The 13,248-nt window shown below is 40.0% G+C and overlaps 1 long non-coding RNA gene across 1 annotated transcript in view; it reads right to left on the bottom strand.

Moving 5' to 3' along the window:
• The window catches only part of LOC118933450 (uncharacterized), a 31,912-nt gene extending 18,789 nt beyond the window's left edge, over positions 1-13,123 (bottom strand). Inside the window, exon 1 of the long non-coding RNA XR_005033119.2 lies at positions 12,986-13,123. This is a non-coding gene — a long non-coding RNA (uncharacterized LOC118933450). The remainder of the gene's footprint in view (positions 1-12,985) is intronic.
• Between the last annotated feature and the right edge of the window lie 125 nt (positions 13,124-13,248).

A 13,248-nucleotide genomic window follows, 5' to 3' on the forward strand; every position in this document is an offset into this window, starting at 1 on the left:
TTTGGTATCTGCAATATGCTTACTTGTTTGTTTTACTGAGCCTCCTGCCTTGTTACCACATTAGAATGATAAACAGGAGTTAAGAATGGCTGTATTCTCAGTATTTTTCATCTATCTCTCTGGAAACTTTGTATCTTTTACAAGGCTCTCTCTCTGTACTTCTGATAGCAATAGAAGGCCAGTTAATATTTCTTTTAAAGTCAGTTCCCCACACTCTATTGTATCTTTAGATTGCCACATCATGCCTTTCTACCATAGCACTGTGTCATCATGATTAGAATCGGTACTACTACAAATTTACATGTGTGGAGGGTAGCATGCGCCTTCTGCTTATCTCATGTTTAACAGACAGGGAGCAATTTTCTTAAAATAGCAAGTATCTTGCCTATTAGGAATATAATAAAGGTCTTACAAAAAGAGCACACAGCCTACTTAAAAGGAACAATACAAAATTAAATATTTTAAATTATATTATCTAGTAGGTTAAATCATCCAGCTGCACATGTCTGCACCTCATCTCCTGGAGAAGATTCCCACTGGGTTGTTCTGCCCCTCCACTGGTTTCCTGTTGATACTTGGAGAAAACTGTTTATTCTAACACTAAACTCTGAGCTGCACTTTAAAATAATTTAGAAAGCAGTTTTTAACAATCCTTAATATATTATCCAATTTTCTGCCAAAGATTACAAGCTAGTATTCCAAGTCCACATTGCCATTTCATTTGGTCATTGACTAAATGATAAAAATGAATAGATAAGCAGACAAATGTTAAGCAAAGAGGCAGGAAAGGAAGGTAGGGTCTGATCATGTTAGCCAATCTTAGTTGTACCCTCACTTAATACTGACACTCCTGGAAAACATGAGACTCCTTGTGCCCCTTGAACATTGTCCCCACCTCTTGGCTTAAACTGAAATCTGTCCCAACCTTGGAAGTGCTCTTATTCTCTCTTGCTTTAAGAACTTAAGTCCTAAGCTAGAAACAGTATCCTGCCTTGATCCCCACTGTTGCTTATCTCCTTGCAGAAAGCTCTTCCTTGAGATTCATGCTATTCCGCTGTTCCACATACCTACTGTGGTCATCTACTGACTTTTCATTCATGAAAACTTTGGGCACCTCTTCTCTCTCCCCGTGATTCATACCACATTTCTGGAAGAGTTCAGTGTCCACATGGATGATTCACCAAATTCATTGACCCCCACCTCCACTGCCTTCTCTTACACTCTACCTCTTCCACGGCCTCACTTAGGAAATGCCCAACCGTCACTGTCACCAAGTCAAGCGTCTCCTTTCTAATTTTCTAGCTTCTTGTTGGACTCTCCAACATAACAGTTCTTCAGCCCCACTGGCACCTCCAGTATTCTGACCTTTTACTTCTCCCATATTCATCAGCCCCTATTTTATCTTTATTTCTCTCCCAACCAAGCAACAGCTCATAATATTTCTGTACACTCCTTGTCATCACTTACCCATCATCGCACTTGAGTGGGAAAACACTAAACCTGAATGAATCCAAAAATTCACTACTCCACACTCTGGAGAAAACAATACAACAATAAATTCCCGATCACTAATCTCACTAGGCCTTCACTGCTGGAATTATGTAGTCAACTTACTGAGTCATTCTAGTTCTCTCTGTTGCAAATCTCCACTCTCTTCAAATCCCCATTCTCCCATTTGGCCCAGAAAATGATCTCAAATCCTCCTTAAAAGAAAAAATAGGAGCCATCGGATTAAATGGTCTCCCCTTTCTACTGTCAAGCAGTCTCATCTCCTCCAGTTCGGGGCCACCGCTGCTGCTTGGCTCTGACTCTTATCCCCTCCCTTCTTAGAATATTTATACCGTGGACTCTCCTTATCTTTCATTTTTTTTCCTAATATCTCCCATTCTACTGGATCCCTTCTCAAACTCACCCTTGACCCTATTTCTTTTCTCCAGTTATTGTCTCATTTCTCTAATTTCCTTTAAGATAAAATTTCTCAGAAGTGTTGCATTTCCACAGCCCCCATTTCCTCACCTCCCCCTTACTCAGCTCATTCTTATCTGGCATTTTCTCCCTCTACTCGATCTAAATGGACTTCCCCATGACCCTCAGTGACATCTTCATTACTAAATCAGATGGACACCTCTCAATTCATAATTAGCTCGACCTTCTAACTGCTTGTTATACATCTGACCATTCTCTCTTACTGAAAATGTTCCAATACTCTGCCCAGTTCTGCTTTTCTTCGTAGCTCATCTTTCTCTGTCTAACCATCAGGTGTTTTTGTGTACTTTATGTGATGTGGCCCAAGTTTCCACCTTAGCGCCTTCTTGTCTCACTTTGTATTTTCTTCTTGGATGATCTCATCCACTCCTATAATTTCTATTACTATCCATAACCTCTGAATCCCAAATTTATAACCCAACTCTGGTTCTCTACTCTGAGCTCCAGACTTGGTATTTCTACTAATAGGCACTTCAACTTAACAAAGTCAAGACAATCCATTACCCTGGCCTCCTCTCCCTTCAGCCTCCCCTGTGTTCCTATGCTGTTTCTCATCATAGTGGGTGGCAACAGTAATCACTCAGTGGCTCAAGCTAAATATTTAGTGCCGGGAGCCATGCTACTCAAGCTGTGTAGCAAAGCTCAGGCTGGAGGAAGACCCCCACAAAGCAGGGGCCTTCGCAGCTGGCTCCCCCTATTACCCACCTTGATTTTGTTTTTTTCCATTATACTATTGGCTTTGCTTTTGCTTGCATTTTTGCCAAAGACTAAGCTAAACTTTGCTAAGCAGCACGGAAAGGAGGACAGCATAAACTTCTCAGAAGCTTTTCAGGACAGTGCTCCTGAAGAATAGAACATGCAGAGGCCAGATGGCATTCTTGGCATGGAATACCAAAACCTGCAGGTAGCTAGTCAAACATTGACTGCCCCATCTCCACCTAAGTGGGAATGCCCCCCTTGTTTGCAATGCTAGTGAAATTAGTGATGAAGAGTTATATAGGAAAATTAGAGAAATAGAGTTATAGGGGAATACTGAATGGAATATCCCTGTCTGACACTTAATCCATCTTCTCATGTTTCCTTCCATCTGCTACTTCTATAACTTTTCTTCTTTCTTCCTAATTACAGCCTTTTACTAGAACCTGTGCCTCGTATTTGGAATTACCGAGTACCATAATTTTTCCAAGAGGTAAAGATACCTCAAGACAAGTGCTGGGCCTGGAAGCCACAGGGCATAAATTTGCAAAGAAGTAAAAAGATAACATTTTCAAAGAATATTGCTTCTCTCTCACTTACCAGCTTTACATCTCCCTGTATGGCCCTGGAAGATGGCTGGTTAGCCAGAGACGGGTAAGATTCCTCATGGGAGGAACAACCTAAGACAGGCACAGTCACAGGGGGGGCCATCAGGTGAGAAAATGGGGGCCAACAGAGGTGAGGCTTAGAACCTCACCCCCCGAGTGTTGAGAGAAATTGTCTACCCCCATGGATATTTTGTTGCCCTTGTCTAGCTTGGATCAATACCTGGTCTATAAGCACAGACCTGATCATCTATACTTGCCTTCTAACAGCACTAAATCATGCTTTCTATCTTCACTTTGCATCTACCTATGATAGAATAAATATTATGAGGGGATAAAATGTACCCATTGCATTAGAAATATAGATGATGATACCTGCCTAACTAACTGTAGTAGTGAGTGACCTGTATTTCACCCTGAGCTGATAGACTCCATAGTTGCTGCTACATGCTGCACGTTTCTGTGGTCACATGCATTACTCAGAAACCACTTTGCATAGAAGCAAGAGACACAATAGAGTACATGTTGCTAGGAAAAGTTTAGGTCAAGGAACAGAAGAAAGATCACCTGTCTAACACTTGGCTAACCATGTATAGATTAGAAAGAAACAGAAAGAAAAAAGCTTGCCTATGCTTGTTAATCAAAAGAACAAATAAAAAAAATCATATCCTTGTGCAAAATGGTATAAATAAAGCTGTCATCGGCACTTTGTCAAGAGACCTCCTCCAGCTGACTCCATGTCCTGCCTCTCCGTACGCCTACTCCATCCTGCACCTTCGGGCATCCCACCCCTAGGCTGGAGCTGGACTCCCACAATTTAGGAATAAGCCTTGAAATCTACCTGTCCTTAATGCACCAGAAAATGATGGATTGGATATATACCCAATCAATCATCATGTTTTTTCTTTATTACTCCTAAATATCTTTCAAGACTATCAACTTCTGTCTGTATTGTCTGCCATATTCCCCACCCAAACTCTCATCACCTACTGCCTGGTCTCTCACACATCTATTCTTCCTTCCCAAATCTAAACCATTCTGGCAGAATCTAAACTGCATCCAGAGAGATCTTTCTTAAAAAAATCATAGACTGATCATGTTTTTCTCTGGCTTAAAATCCTCCTTTTACCTTATCATAAAGACTAAAGTCCTGAAGATGGTCCTTGTCCACCTTGCAAGCTCCACCTGGTGATACTCTCTTCCTCCCTTTATGTTTTAGCTACACTGACCTCCTTTCCATTCCATGAATATACTGTGAGCACATGTTGTTCCTTCAGCTTCAAGGACTCTTTCTCACTTCTCATTGTACTTTGCTTAGCTAAGACTTACTTATCCTCTAAATATCAGTCGAAATTTTATTTCTTTAGGAAAACTTCCCTAGAACCTCCTGAAGAGGTCAGATGTTCTGCGTTATATGCTCTCTTCACCTATCACTTACTAAACTATAAATAAATCATGCCTTTCTCCCTCATTAAAATGTAAGCCACACTGAATGTAGGTTTGGGGTCTTACTTGTTCATTCCTGTATCCCTTCATTTGGCATTGTGCCTGGAAAACAGTACATGCTCAGTAATTATATTTTGAAAGTATGAATGAATGAATGTTTCTGTACCCTTGAATTTGTTGCCTGCATGCCCTCCAACTTTTGTCCATTGGACAAATGTTACCCATTGTTTAAGTCTCAGCTTAAACATTATGCCCTTTACTGCCTTCTTGAGAACTCAAAAGCATTCACTCTTACATGTTCTATGACACCCAAGTAGACATAATGATATCTTTCCCATACTTTAATATCACTGTCATATTCTTCTTGCTCCTGTTGCCTCTGACCTTAATGCTTTCCTCTTTCAGGGGCTCTGTCTCCAGGAAACTTTCCCTAATAGAAGGGAGAATCTCTCTAGAGCAATTGCCTAATACTTTCCACTGTTAAATTATTGCTTCCTGTCTTATTTCTCTCATTGAGTTATTCAAACCTGTCTTATCTCTTTCGGTCCATTATTGCAACCTGTCTATGTCTCCTGCTCAATTTCTGTATCTTGTCTTAACTCTCTTTAAGAGAGTTATTGCAGTTATTTCATGCTTTCTCACTTCTCCTGCACATTCATTGCGTCCTATCTTATTTCTCAGTTGCATTTACTGCATTCGGTCTTACCTCCTCTGTCCAGTTATTCCACCCTGTCTTATCTTTTCATTCAGTTATTCTATTCTGTCTTATTTCTCCTGCTCATTTATTACATCCTGTCTTCTCTCTCCTTCCTTTCATCTTTCTCTCTCTTCTTCTCTTTCTCCCTCTCCCTGTCTCTCATTTGTTGTACTCTTGTCTTTTCTCTCCCTCTCATTTATTACATGCTTCCTTATCTCTCCCCTTCAGTTATTGTCACCTGTCCTGTCCCCCTATTCAGTTATCCCATCCTCTTGACTCTCTGGTTCAGTAACTGCATCCTGTCTTCTTTCTCTTTCCTGCTCTCATTTATTGCATCCTTTATAGCTCCCCTTCACTTATTACGTCTCGTCTTATTCTTCTGTTCAGCTATTCTATCCTGTCTTATCTTTTACGCTCAGTTATTGCATCCCGTCTTGGGTCTCCTGCTCAGTTAATGCCTCCTATCTTATTGTTCTTCTTCAATTATTGCATCCTGTCTTATCTCTCCTGTTATTCAAAGAAAGTCCAGATTGTGGATTGATTCATTTCCTTTGCTTATTTAAAGAAAAATAGTTACACTTACTCACATTTTACTTCTGACTTTTCCCCAACTACAACATATCCTTAAGAAAAAATTGGTTTTTAAAATGTTTTCTCTTAGTTTCAGCACATTCAAAATCAATAGGTAACCTTTTACATGGTAAAGTTCATAGAAATCCAGAATATCCTCAAACTGAAACATTTACTCCAGTTTCCCTACAAACTGCCTCCTACTCCTTTACCCTTATCTCTCGTTGATATCCCTCTACTTTGGAGCAGTGTGTTTTCCTCCCACCTCTACTTGCAATTCTATAGCAGACTCCAGCTGTCAACAGGGACAGCAGTGATTTTCGTGGTACTTCTTTTCTAATAAAGATAAAGGTATTTTGGTAGCATACCTAAAACTTGAACCGACAAAAAAAAATCCCAAAAGTAAACATGATATTAAACATAAAAGTCCTCCTTCTGGAGCAAGATGCCCAGTGTGTCTTGCTGTCTAACTCAAAGTAAGAAACGAGAATTTAAGGAGACTTAAGTTAAAATTAAATTTGTCCACTGATATTTTTAATTATGCTTCATCAGCACACAGGAAATTAGATTCTCAAATAGTAACTAATTAATATTGCCTGAGCAGTGTGGGCGGCACATGATTTTTTACCACTTAAAGTAGAAATGTCAGATAACAACTAGAGGGGAAAATAAGAGTAAGGCATACAAATAAATACCAATGCCTAGGAATCAGAGAAGCCCCAAATAATGAAATAGAACAACTGGGGAGACTTGAATGATTCTGTCTCCCCATTTGTTTCCCATTTAGACTCACTTTCACAGGAATCAATGTGCCTCTGAGTTAATTATAACATCTAGCAGATGCTTCTCTATTCACTCTGTTCAAGCACGAGGAAAGGCGCAGACAGCTATAAGGGGAAAGTGGTGAATGAGCAAAATATACATACATGTAGCAACAAATGATGGCTATGTTACCAAGACAGAATTTCTGAAAAACATTTTCAAGGCTCTACTTCTATCCTGTAGCACAGAAAATGTTAAGCCCCTTCATATCTCTGTCTTTTCAGTATCGTGTACTTCCCATAGTTCTGTGTACCTCGGGGTAGTTTATTATGCTGGCTTCTGGTAGGACAGCATTACGGCATGTTCAACAACAGGGCACTGTAACACCACGTGAGATAAATGTAGGTTTTCATCAAGAGTAAGTACTTTGGCAGAAGGTCTCTCACTTACTATTCTGTTAGCTTTTACTTCTGCCACAGTTTTTATTGTGTCAGTAAAATCATTAGATAAATTCAGAATCTTCAAGATGAAAGGGACACTAGAGGCTGCACAGCTAGAAGCAATGGTCTCCAGGGCAACCCTGCCTGAGCTGAGTCTTGACTCTATCACACACCACACCAGCACTAGGCAATTTATTTAACCAGACTGTGGCTTGATTCCTCTCAGTCTGTGGCAATAATTACACTTTTTACTCTTTAGGTTTGCATGAGGATAAAATGAAGCAATATATATCAAATTTTTAGAATATATATATATATATATATATATATATATATATATATACACCTTTTTAGAATGTCTACTAAAAACCATGTAGTAGACATTCTAAATATGGATCTATTTTTCACTCTCTCATTTCCCCATAATTTTCCCCATTTAGAATGGTCTTCATTCACATTTTTGCACATTATTCAAGTCACAGCTCAAGGAAGCCTACCCAGTTGCCATACCAAATATGGCCCCCTGTCCATCACTCCCTCATCAGTCTCTACTCACTAATTTATGGGTTCCATAGTATATCATTTAAAGTAAGAAAATACTTTTGAACTTTTAAAAATGGATTTATTGTCTCCACCATCCCCCACATCAAAACATCAATTCCATGAGAGCAAGGGCTTTGTTTTTAAGCTGCTGTATGTCTGCTCAATAAATACCAATTAAATGAATGGATGTTGGCATGAAAAGAAGCTCAAAATGCATAATGATGAGAAAAAAAGTCCAAGACCATCAGTACAGAATGTTCCCATTTGTACAAGTATAGATACATTATATATATATATATGTGTGTGTGTGTGTGTGTGCATAAAAATGTTTGTATGTATAGAAAATTACCCCTGGGGAGTAGTTTGAAGTAGATCAACATAGAATCATCATTGACATTCTCATTATCAATATCTGTACCTTCACAAAGGTCTCATTTCCAAGCATCCCATTCAATCTCTGCACAAATTACCAAAGCACACAAGAAGAAAGGGATCATCTGAGTAGGTTTCTGTTAAATAAATAGAATCAATAATTAATAAGCTTCCAAAAAAGACAGTACCAGGTCCAGATGATTTCATTAGTGAGTTCTCCCAAACACACAGGGAGAAATGATACTGATTCTCCACAGTGTCTTTAAGAAAATAGAAGCAGAGGGAATGTTTTCTAACTCATTCTATGAGACCAGCATGACCTTAATACCAAAACCAGATACAGATGTTACAGAAAAGGAAGACCACAGACCAGTATCTCTCATGCACGTAGATGCAAAAACCCCAAACAAAATACCAGCAAATAAATCCAACAGCATATAAAAATTATCATACATGGCGACAAAGCATTTATTCTACTCAGTGTCTATCCAGTACCTCCTCTTCCTCATCTCACCTACCCCAGCTATTCCATCCCAGTAATTCTTTGACATTATCAAGATTCCATATCCACTGACTCCCACCACTTTTTCACTGTCTTGATAAGTCCCCACACATCTCCCCTCCTTCCTAGTCAAACTTAAATTTCATGGTCCAATATTATAATCACTTGAAAAGATTCTTAACTCCTTTGCCCTTCTCTCCCTAAATTTCATTTTCCTGACAAAGTCTCACCTTGGTTAAATTCAGCTTTTTTGTGGCCACATTCAAGCACTTGAAGTTGATGGGGAAAAACATACAGAGCTGCTAAACTGGTCTCACTTGAACTTCATGATTGTACCTGAATACTTCCGGGCAAGTCTAAGACACCTCCCACTCTTTAACATAAATATTTTGCCCCTTCTCTCTGCAGACCCGCTATACCTCCACCAGTGCCTCACTCTCAGCCAATGACCTTGCCTCATATTTCAATGAGAAAACAGAAGCAAGCACATAGGAACTCCATCCCCCACCATCAAATCTACCAACTAACCAGCATCTTGCCCTCACTCTCTGCCTTCTTTCCTAGTATATGAGGTATCCCTGCTCCCATCAGAGTCCAAACCTCCCGATTGGCCTCTGGACTCGGCCCTTCTCACCTTGTTTCCCACAATAATGCCCTCCCTCTCTTGCATCGCCAATTTACTGACTCTACAGAATTCTTCTCATTAACACAAATGTGCTTAGTCTCTCCCCTCTTTTAACAAACCGTCCCTTCACCCCCTGTCTGCCTCCAGGTACCACTTCATTTATTAGCTATCCTTCCCAGCAGTCCTTTCTTCCTCCAGACTTTTTTATGAGACATAATATTTGCCCCTAGCTGTTTAATCACTCCCAGGCTTTGGATTCTCAGAGGCCCCAGATATTGTAGAAGAAACTGCTGTGTCCTAGATTCCAAATTCCTGACCCACAAAGTCCATGGGCATAACAAAATGGTTGTTTGAAGCCATTGTGTTTGGGGTAACTTGTTCTGCAGCTACAGTAACTGGAGCATGGCCCAAGCCACTACCCTCTGCCATCTATACTGTTGCAATGGCCTGCTGCCTACCCATGGCCTCCTTTTGCTGCCTACGATCTACAGTCAACACAGCAACCAAAGTAGTTTTTTTTAAATCTTTGATCAGACTACATTCTTCCTCTTCTTGAAATTCTCCTCTGACTCCTGTTCCATTCAGATTAAAAACTAAAGCCCCTATACTGTCCTGTGAGGTCCTACATTAACTGATGCCCCTTCTCCCCTTGCCCATGTTGCTCCTGTTACAGGCTTCCTTACTGCTCCTTGAACACTTTAGGATCTTTGCACTTTCTGTTCCCTCTGTCTGAAATACTCTTCTCCTGGACACCCATATTACTTGCTCCTTCATTTTGCTCAGACTTCTCAGATCGTCACCTTGTTAGGCAGAGCCCCCCCAGATCAACCAGCTCGGTGCGATACTCCCTTTCCTTCTTACCCCACCTTTTTGTTCTCTTTAGCACTGATCCCACCTAGCCTACTACATGCTGACTTGTTTATCTGTTTGCTTTTCACCCATTAACTGAAATTGCTACGAGGGCATGGGCATGGCCAGTTTTGGTAGTAACAGTGCTAGACCAGTGACTGACACATAGGAGAGACATTCAATAAATATATATAGAATAGACAAGTGAGTGAATTACTATATCCACATGTTAGAAGGAGAATTCTGCAGACTGTTACAAAAAATTGGCTTAAAAATGAGTATATAGTGAATACTATTCAGCCATAAGAAAGAAAGAAATCCTACCATTTGCAATAACATAAATGGAGCTGGAGGACATTATGCTCAGTGAAATAAGCCAGGCAGATAAAGACAAGTGCCAAATGATTTCTCTCACTTGTGGAGTATAACAACGAAGCAAAACTGAAGAACAAAACAGCAACAGACTCACGGACTCCAAGAAGGGACTAGTGGTTACCAAAAGGGAGGGGTGTGGGAGGGTGGGTGGGGAGGGAATGAGAAGGGGATGGAGGGGTATTATGTTTAGTACACATGGTGTGGGGAGTCACGGGGGAGACAGTGTAGCACAGAGAAGGCAAATAGTGAATTTGTGGCATCTTACTACACTGATGGACAGTGACTGCAATAGGGTGTGGGGGGACTTGATAATATGGGTGAATGTAGTTACCACATTATTTTTCACGTGAAACAGTCATAAGAGTGTATATCAATAATACCTTAATAAAAAAAAAAGAATGTACAGCTTCCTGCTTGTAGTGGTGAACCGCTGGAACCCCACAGAAATTTACAAGAAAACTGAACTCAATCTGACTTGCCAATCTAAAGGGTTTTCCTGAGTCATGTTGCCAGATTGGACAACACAGATGCTAGACATGAAAATCTCCAACCTAGTTCCCAGCTGCATATTTTTTGAACAAAATTTATTTAATAAAAACACAGCAGCAACAAAAATAATCATGTTCACTGACATTTCCTAACCACTATCTATCTTTAGCCCTTTACCACCATTTTGATTCCCTGGGTATATGTGGGAGAAGTGTCAGCATGTCATTGGGACCTTTACCTCGTATTAAGAAATGTCTGCTTCAACATGGATGGAGCTAGAGGGTATTATGCTCAGTGAAATAAGACAGGCGGAGAAAGACAAGTATCAAATGATTTCACTCATCTGTGGAGGATAAGAACAAAGGAAAACTGAAGGAACAAAACAGCAGCAGAATCACAGAACTCAAGAATGGACTAACAGTTACCAAAGGGAAGGGGACTGGGGAAGATGGGTGGGAAGGGAGGGATAAGGGGGGAAAAGGGGCATTACGATTAGCACACATAATGTAGTGGAGGGGGGACACGGGGAAGGCAGTATATACAGAGAAGACAAGTAGTGACACTATAGCATCTTACGATGCTGATGAACAGTGACTGTAATGGGGTATGTGGGGGGGAATTGATAATGGGGGAAGTCTAGTAACCATAATGTTGCTCATGTAATTGTACATTAATGATACCAAAATAAAATAAAATAAAAAAGAAATGTCTGCTTCAGCAGCCCCTGGTGACACTGTTTTAAGCATTTGACAAATACGTGTGCATATGTGTGTGTATCCATTAATGAGAATTAATTAACTAATGTGAATTAAATGAAATTATGTATAATCTCCTTTAATGGTATAATATCATTATCTATAATAATGTAGTATTTATATAAATATTATATATTATAGATTACTTATATAATCTAACTTAATTCATACAACTCAATAAGGGAAGCAACTATTAGGTATTCACAGAATTTATGTTTTCAGTAAATAAAAAAGTACAAGATCACAAAAGCCTATATTATTTCCGAATCTTCAGGAGAAATGTTAGGGAGAAGCTTTTATCCAGACTGTTTAAATATCGCATCTAAAGTCACTGTCCTAATTTGGATTGAAGCCATCCTTCCCACCCAACTGTAGGCATTAAGAATCACACAAATACAAGAAGTGTTGGTATTAATGTCCCGTATTTCCTATTCAGTCCTTAGAGAAGCGGGTGTAAGGGAAACGTCGTCTCCCTCATTGAGCACTGCTGCTCTTCTCTCCTTCCCCAAGCTCTGCAGAGTTCTCGGACCCCCTGCTGGTGGTCCATGCCCATCTCCACCAGAATATCACTGTCTTGTTTTAGAGCTCTCAAGGGCTGAGTGATCGGTCCATCTGCAGCTGCTCAAAGCTCTCACTTTTAGGTGACGAGTCCTCGTCACTAGCATTGTATGACTCAGCCCATGAGCCTTGGTTTCATCCGGAGTTTCTTCCTTTATCTCTCAGTCCCAAAAGTAGTGCATGTGCTTGATAATATTTACTATGCTTATAATTTAGATAATAAGTTTAAAAAGAAATAGAAACAAATCTTAAATTACAGAAAAATCAGAAGATGTTTCTTCTTTCTGGCTTACAGCCTAACATTCTGTGTAAGTCATTAGAATTCTGTGAGTCATTTCCATGGAAAAAAAAAGAATCCTGACCATCTATTTCATTGTATGGTATCAGAAGAAGTAAAAAGTATGTAAGATTCAATAGTTAATGTGTTACAGAGAAATTCTAAGTCAATGGGATGTATAAAAACCGTGATCACATAATCAGCAATTTAAGCTAGTAGATGACAGTCAAAAATATCACACCATATCTTAGGGACACACTTAAAGTAGAAAAATTTCCTGTCATATTCAGCAACAGCTGGGCATGTGGCAAAACCACCTAAACCCAATTTCCACGTATCAGGGGCACATGGGATGGCCTGCTCATCTTCTCAGTCCACAGAGAGTCTTGTGGGTACCGTGTCTTTCCTCCCACCTTAAATAAAAACAGTGATACCCACCTCAGAGCTACAGCTAGGCATGAGGATTTGCCAGTGAACTAGGAATGCATGTTTGAGTCTCCTTCCATTATATGATGGAAACATGGCATGGAACATCACACAGCATCCTGTCGTCCCCTGCTGCAAACATATGAGCTGGAGATATCCATGGCAAGGCCTCCAAAGAAGGAACTGAAGTGTTTATATCTACTCTAAATCCCTCATGTCTTCACCACTAGTCCATCACCACTGCCTAAGCTGATAATTCACTTTCTTCTTCATGT

Source organism: Manis pentadactyla, chromosome 4 (assembly GCF_030020395.1).
Source record: "Manis pentadactyla isolate mManPen7 chromosome 4, mManPen7.hap1, whole genome shotgun sequence".
NCBI classification, from domain to species: domain Eukaryota; kingdom Metazoa; phylum Chordata; class Mammalia; order Pholidota; family Manidae; genus Manis; species Manis pentadactyla.